The following is a 7,983-nucleotide window of genomic DNA, read 5'->3' as shown; positions in this document are numbered from 1 at the left end:
AACCAACCAACCAACCAACCAACCAACCAACCAACCAACCAACCAACCAACCAACCAACCAACCAACCAACCAACCAACCAACCAACCAACCAACCAACCAACCAACCAACCAACCAACCAACCAACCAACCAACCAACCAACCAACCAACCAACCAACCAACCAACCAACCAACCAACCAACCAACCAACCAACCAACCAACCAACCAACCAACCAACCAACCAACCAACCAACCAACCAACCAACCAACCAACCAACCAACCAACCAACCAACCAACCAACCAACCAACCAACCAACCAACCAACCAACCAACCAACCAACCAACCAACCAACCAACCAACCAACCAACCAACCAACCAACCAACCAACCAACCAACCAACCAACCAACCAACCAACCAACCAACCAACCAACCAACCAACCAACCAACCAACCAACCAACCAACCAACCAACCAACCAACCAACCAACCAACCAACCAACCAACCAACCAACCAACCAACCAACCAACCAACCAACCAACCAACCAACCAACCAACCAACCAACCAACCAACCAACCAACCAACCAACCAACCAACCAACCAACCAACCAACCAACCAACCAACCAACCAACCAACCAACCAACCAACCAACCAACCAACCAACCAACCAACCAACCAACCAACCAACCAACCAACCAACCAACCAACCAACCAACCAACCAACCAACCAACCAACCAACCAACCAACCAACCAACCAACCAACCAACCAACCAACCAACCAACCAACCAACCAACCAACCAACCAACCAACCAACCAACCAACCAACCAACCAACCAACCAACCAACCAACCAACCAACCAACCAACCAACCAACCAACCAACCAACCAACCAACCAACCAACCAACCAACCAACCAACCAACCAACCAACCAACCAACCAACCAACCAACCAACCAACCAACCAACCAACCAACCAACCAACCAACCAACCAACCAACCAACCAACCAACCAACCAACCAACCAACCAACCAACCAACCAACCAACCAACCAACCAACCAACCAACCAACCAACCAACCAACCAACCAACCAACCAACCAACCAACCAACCAACCAACCAACCAACCAACCAACCAACCAACCAACCAACCAACCAACCAACCAACCAACCAACCAACCAACCAACCAACCAACCAACCAACCAACCAACCAACCAACCAACCAACCAACCAACCAACCAACCAACCAACCAACCAACCAACCAACCAACCAACCAACCAACCAACCAACCAACCAACCAACCAACCAACCAACCAACCAACCAACCAACCAACCAACCAACCAACCAACCAACCAACCAACCAACCAACCAACCAACCAACCAACCAACCAACCAACCAACCAACCAACCAACCAACCAACCAACCAACCAACCAACCAACCAACCAACCAACCAACCAACCAACCAACCAACCAACCAACCAACCAACCAACCAACCAACCAACCAACCAACCAACCAACCAACCAACCAACCAACCAACCAACCAACCAACCAACCAACCAACCAACCAACCAACCAACCAACCAACCAACCAACCAACCAACCAACCAACCAACCAACCAACCAACCAACCAACCAACCAACCAACCAACCAACCAACCAACCAACCAACCAACCAACCAACCAACCAACCAACCAACCAACCAACCAACCAACCAACCAACCAACCAACCAACCAACCAACCAACCAACCAACCAACCAACCAACCAACCAACCAACCAACCAACCAACCAACCAACCAACCAACCAACCAACCAACCAACCAACCAACCAACCAACCAACCAACCAACCAACCAACCAACCAACCAACCAACCAACCAACCAACCAACCAACCAACCAACCAACCAACCAACCAACCAACCAACCAACCAACCAACCAACCAACCAACCAACCAACCAACCAACCAACCAACCAACCAACCAACCAACCAACCAACCAACCAACCAACCAACCAACCAACCAACCAACCAACCAACCAACCAACCAACCAACCAACCAACCAACCAACCAACCAACCAACCAACCAACCAACCAACCAACCAACCAACCAACCAACCAACCAACCAACCAACCAACCAACCAACCAACCAACCAACCAACCAACCAACCAACCAACCAACCAACCAACCAACCAACCAACCAACCAACCAACCAACCAACCAACCAACCAACCAACCAACCAACCAACCAACCAACCAACCAACCAACCAACCAACCAACCAACCAACCAACCAACCAACCAACCAACCAACCAACCAACCAACCAACCAACCAACCAACCAACCAACCAACCAACCAACCAACCAACCAACCAACCAACCAACCAACCAACCAACCAACCAACCAACCAACCAACCAACCAACCAACCAACCAACCAACCAACCAACCAACCAACCAACCAACCAACCAACCAACCAACCAACCAACCAACCAACCAACCAACCAACCAACCAACCAACCAACCAACCAACCAACCAACCAACCAACCAACCAACCAACCAACCAACCAACCAACCAACCAACCAACCAACCAACCAACCAACCAACCAACCAACCAACCAACCAACCAACCAACCAACCAACCAACCAACCAACCAACCAACCAACCAACCAACCAACCAACCAACCAACCAACCAACCAACCAACCAACCAACCAACCAACCAACCAACCAACCAACCAACCAACCAACCAACCAACCAACCAACCAACCAACCAACCAACCAACCAACCAACCAACCAACCAACCAACCAACCAACCAACCAACCAACCAACCAACCAACCAACCAACCAACCAACCAACCAACCAACCAACCAACCAACCAACCAACCAACCAACCAACCAACCAACCTAATTTTTACTCCTAATTTATTTGTTTCCACCCTCCAGAGACAACAGACCGGCTGCAACGTGCAAAGTTCCACCATCGGCAATAAGCACGAGTTTATTGAGGATTATTATGCCCTCCGTAACGCCGCCATGTTGGATTGCATCGCTTGCAGGTCGTCGAAATCGTGCAGCAGGCGTTAGACTCGTGGGTGCGTTCCTTTGTTCAGCGTAACTGAAATGGAGACGTTTACAGACAATCGATGAAATTAATGCAGCTTATACATGCTAGCATCCGTTTTCTATACTGTGTGCTACATCGTTCGCCAATGTGATGGAATGACAGTGCTATTATTGCTTGTTTCGGAATCATTTATGGTGGAAGCCGCTGACCAGCAATATCAACTGCCGCCTGTCAGAGGCACGCTCGCGACTTTTCGAAGCTGCGAAGCGGCCGACGCCGCTGGCACCAAAGCACAATCCTTTATTTTTTTTTTTCGACATCGGGGTGCTAACACACTGGCCTTAAAACACATCGACATAAAGCCCACTTTATAAAAGAAAAAGAGCATTGCAGGTATCTATCTTTAATTTATTATAATTAGTAGCAGGAATAACACCTTAGTGATTGATGCATTGATGATTCCAGCAACATATGCTTCATCTCACAAGTATCACGCATGCAAATATGGTACCCCCTATATATCTGGTGCAACGTCTTAACTAAATCGTACCAAAAACATAATCGGAACGGAGGCATCTATCGTCATATCGAAACGCGTCTTGGTCTCAATTGCTGCCTGAGCCTGGGGTGAGGTCATTTCCCTTGTTCATGGTTTTCTTAAGGCATGATGTAATTGTTAGCTAATCCGCTCGTAGCTCTTTGTATATTTATAGTTTAAATTTAATTCTTTCCTCGGCAACTGCCTAAAAGAAGATATCAACAGATCACACACGCACTCGCGCTCCTCATTTTCTTCCCGAGAAAATAAATAAATGTCCCAGTTTGGACTTGAAGTTAAGTACAGTCAGAACTATATTTGTACTGCATGAAATAATAAAGACGAGGACGTTTTTAATATTACTTTGCCCGCATACAAAAAAAAATGCATATTTAAACCACTTTTATGGTCGAAAATGAAGACAGCGAGAATGAGTCGTCCTGCTTTGTTCCACAGAAGATGCGAACGAGCTCCCTCAATATAGCGTGAAACTTCCCCCGAATGTCGCGCTGTGCCGAATGCAAGCAATTGCAACAAGCACCAATCTAATTAACACTGAATGGTTCGCAAGAGCCAGGGATGATTCGAATATCAAACAGCCACGCGCGGTGCGCGCGTCTTCTGCCAAGAGGAAGAGGACGTTTGCACATCGCTCGAGGCGGGCCGCGTCGCAAGCACGCAGCGCAGACCTTTGTACGAGTACAGAGCATCCTCGCCTCTTGCTGCGTGGTAAGATATGCTGTTCGTTCATATGTTCTCTTTGTTACCTTGCACCCTCTTCTGAGCTTCGCTTCCAGATAACGCTTTATTGGAAACATTTCGCAGAAAAGTAATTGCCGCTAGCGTTAAGAGCCGCCGCCATAGGAGCTCTCGGAACCTGCTTTTAAGTTAAGTGACATCGCAGTAACCCGGATGCGTTATAAACGCTCGCCTTAAGTACTTTCTCATCGCCGGTGCATCGCAAAGCCTTCTTTCTTTCGGGGGACACTGGCCATTCGAATTTGAGGACGTGCTCAGAGGCCGCGGCTCGCTGGGAGCAAAATGGGTGCCCAGCGCACGGCACGGAGGCGTCGCGGCAGGTTCTTAAACGAATGACTCTTTCAGACGGTGATGGCACGTCGCGCGATCAGCGAGCGTCATTACCACGGAGAACGTGCTTAACCCTCCGACGCAGCTGCGAGCGGCCGACCGTCTGTACCGTAATCTGTGAGTGTGCTCGCTCATCTGCAGTTTACTTCTCTTAGTCCTCGGTTATTTAGCCGTTGCTTTTTGTGGAAAGCAAAGTCAACGGAAGTCAGCCGCCCTCACTTATTCCGGCAGACACGGGGCTCACGAGTGCAGAACCTCGAGTGTGGAGCACTTGTTTATTTCCGGATAGATCTCGCCACAGATACGTCTGCAACTCGAAATTGTACCCACAAATGTTGCGTAATTTGCGCAAAACTGAGTCAGGTCTGTACGCTCATTTTCGGGACTGAATCAGTAGGGCTACTGGTGTTCGATTTGGCTTTCCCGGTGAGAGGCCTTGTGCACGTTGATACTTCCGTCAACTTGGGTCAGCACCGGTCCGTCTTTCGCCGAGGCAGATTTTACTATGTTTTTGATGTTCGTATGAAGAGCAATTAGTGTTTCAGCCAATGCCTAAATGTCGTAAATGCAACATGAAAGCACAATTCATACGCGTTTTTTTTTTTTTTTTCGTCTAATCGCCGATTATTGATGCCCGCGGTGGCTTTTCGAGCTCTTATGGGGTCGTCTCCAGGCCTATCATTGTCGGAAACGTGGAGTATGACTGCTTCCGCTATTAAAAGTTACGTGCAGGTTCTAAATGTGCATAAGTGGATTTATAGCGTTACGTACAATGGGCAGATATAACCTACGTCCCTCCCCCCTCCAATAAGCTTACTCAGGCAAGCAGGAAGCGGTCGAGTAGTGGTGGTGCTGAAATTGGGAAGCCGCTTCTAGGGGGACCGCTCCCCTTACAATAGTCCCTTATTTTTTTACCCCATTGGTCTGAGTCGCCACTTGAGCTCGCTGGATCAGTGCTTGTTGGGCCGACACGTCGCCTCCCTGTCCTCTCAGGTAGGGAAGGAGCTATAGGTGAAAGAGAAGGATTTAGCTGGCATGCCCAGAACACGTGAAATGTGTCAGCCACCTCTCCACAGAAAGGGCAGGGGCCAGAAAAGAAGTCGGCAGATCGGGTGAGATGGGAAGGTATGCGAGGATATGAAGGCCATACTTGGCACAGGAAATGATTAATGGAGTACCTTGTGTTGCAGTAAATGCAGTTAAGCTTGTGATGATGGCGACGATGGTGCCTTCTTGCCGCGCAACTCTAAGCTCTAAGGTCGTCCACACAGCACACGTATTTCGTAGCAGGAGGGCTCAGCAACAAGATAGTTTTGGTGTTTAAAGCAGCCATGCGTGGTGCAAACAATTTGCCGACGATTACGTTACTTCCTAATGCGAAATTTGAGCGTTGCTCATCAGCTGTTTCAACTTTTTTCGATCGATTGAGGCAACGATTTCGAACAAGGCATGTATGTACAATTACAGAAAACTTTTTTTATTTTTCACACATATTCCTTCAAGAAGCACTCCACTAACAGTTCTTGAATGTCGTCAACTCACACCTATTCCTTCAAGAAACACTCCATTAACAGTTCTTGGTCATCAAGGAAGCTTTGTGGTCGGAGAAATGAAGAGAGCAATTAAGTTATCGGGAGGTTGTGGGAGGCAGCGCGTGGGCCCTTGCTTTTTATGTGAGTGTGTGAAAAAAACTGATTTTTTTTATTCGAAATTCTTGGTTACTGCACATGTTACCCTGCAGTCCGGTATGGGCGCTCGCATTATTCATGAATTATCTTTGCAGTGTGTACCATGTGCGGTCACGTCTTCCACTTGAGCTCTGAAGTGTGCCTTTCATAATTGTTTCACAGGAATGGAAAGGCGCAGTATTTGTCTTACTTGTTTCTGTGGACGCCTGAATCGCGCCGTAAGGGAAGGAAGGAAGGTGCGAGTTAAAGTCCACTTGAGCTCTGAAGCGTGCCTTTCATAATTGTTTCACAGGAATGGAAAGGTGCAGTATCTGTCACATTTGTTCTGTGGACACCTGTACTGTACAGAGCCGCAAGGAGCAAAGTGGGTGAAAGTGGAAAGAGAGAACGGGGTGCCGTACTGGAGGGCTCCGGAGCAATTCCGACCACCTGGGAATCTTTAACGTGCACTGTGCACGGTGGAGTTTTTTGTCACCTTTAAGAAAAATAGTGATAGACAGTGATGGTTAGGTATTGAGTGATGATGATGGCAGTGACAATGATGACAATGCGATTGTTTCTGGCAGTTTCTCTCTCTCTTTCTCAATGAATCGAGCGTTCCAAGGATCGCAGCATTGTGGCCAAGAGGCTTTCGCCTTGCTGCACGTAAGGCGACAATTGCGCCTGAAATTGTTCTCTTTTGGACAGCACCTATAGCGTTTGTATGCCGGTGATGCGCGAGGGTTGAGAGAGCGAACTGATCTCGTTAAATTTTGGCCCCGCCGCGGTGTCGCAATGGTTAAGATGCCCGAATACTGTGTCTTACAAACGGTGCTCCGTGGCCCCACCAAACCCGGGTTCGAACCCGACCGCCGGCGGCTGCGCTTTGATGGAGGTGAAGCGCGCCTTCCTCTCCTCAAAACTAACAAACGGAGAGGCATCCTCGTGTTTTGCGATGTTGTTGTTATGGCTGTAGGATGCCCCGCCGGGGTGGTGCAGTGGTAAGACGCCCGACTACTGTGCCGGAGTACCCGGAGTCGAACCCGACCTCGGCGGTTGCGTTTCGATGGAGGCGAAACGAAGAGGCGTCCGTGTGCTGTGCGATTTCAGCGCACGTTAAAGGTCCCCAGGTGGTCGAAATTACTCCGCAGCCCTCCACTACGGCTTCTCTTTCTCTCTTTCCACTTTCACTCCCACCTTCCTCCCTTCCCTTACGGTGCGGTTGAGGTGTCCACAGAAAACAAGTGAGACAGTTACTGCACCTTTCCCTTCCTATAAATCAATCAGTTTTTTTTTTAAGAAGGAAAAGAAAAGAAGAGGGAGAGAAAGACGCGCGCCGCAATAACAGCCGTTGTCCACCATCGAAGCAGTGGCGGGTGCAATGACGGCCTACAATAGATAAAATTCACTGGCTAGCCCCCGCGTTTCGATGGAGGCGAAACGAAGTGGCGTCCGTGTGCTGTGCGATGTCAGCGCACGTTAAAGATCCCCAGGTGGTCGAAATTACTCTGTAGCCCTCCACTACGGCCCCCCTTTCTCTCTATCCACTTTCACTCCCACCTTCATCCCTTCCCTTATGGCGCGGTTCAGGTGTCCACAGCGCAAGTGTGACAGATACTGCGTCTT

Source organism: Amblyomma maculatum, chromosome 1, assembly GCF_055883805.1.
Source record: "Amblyomma maculatum isolate TAMU_Amacu chromosome 1, ASM5588380v1, whole genome shotgun sequence".
NCBI classification, from domain to species: Eukaryota; Metazoa; Arthropoda; class Arachnida; order Ixodida; family Ixodidae; genus Amblyomma; species Amblyomma maculatum.
This window is presented reverse-complemented; position numbering follows the sequence as displayed.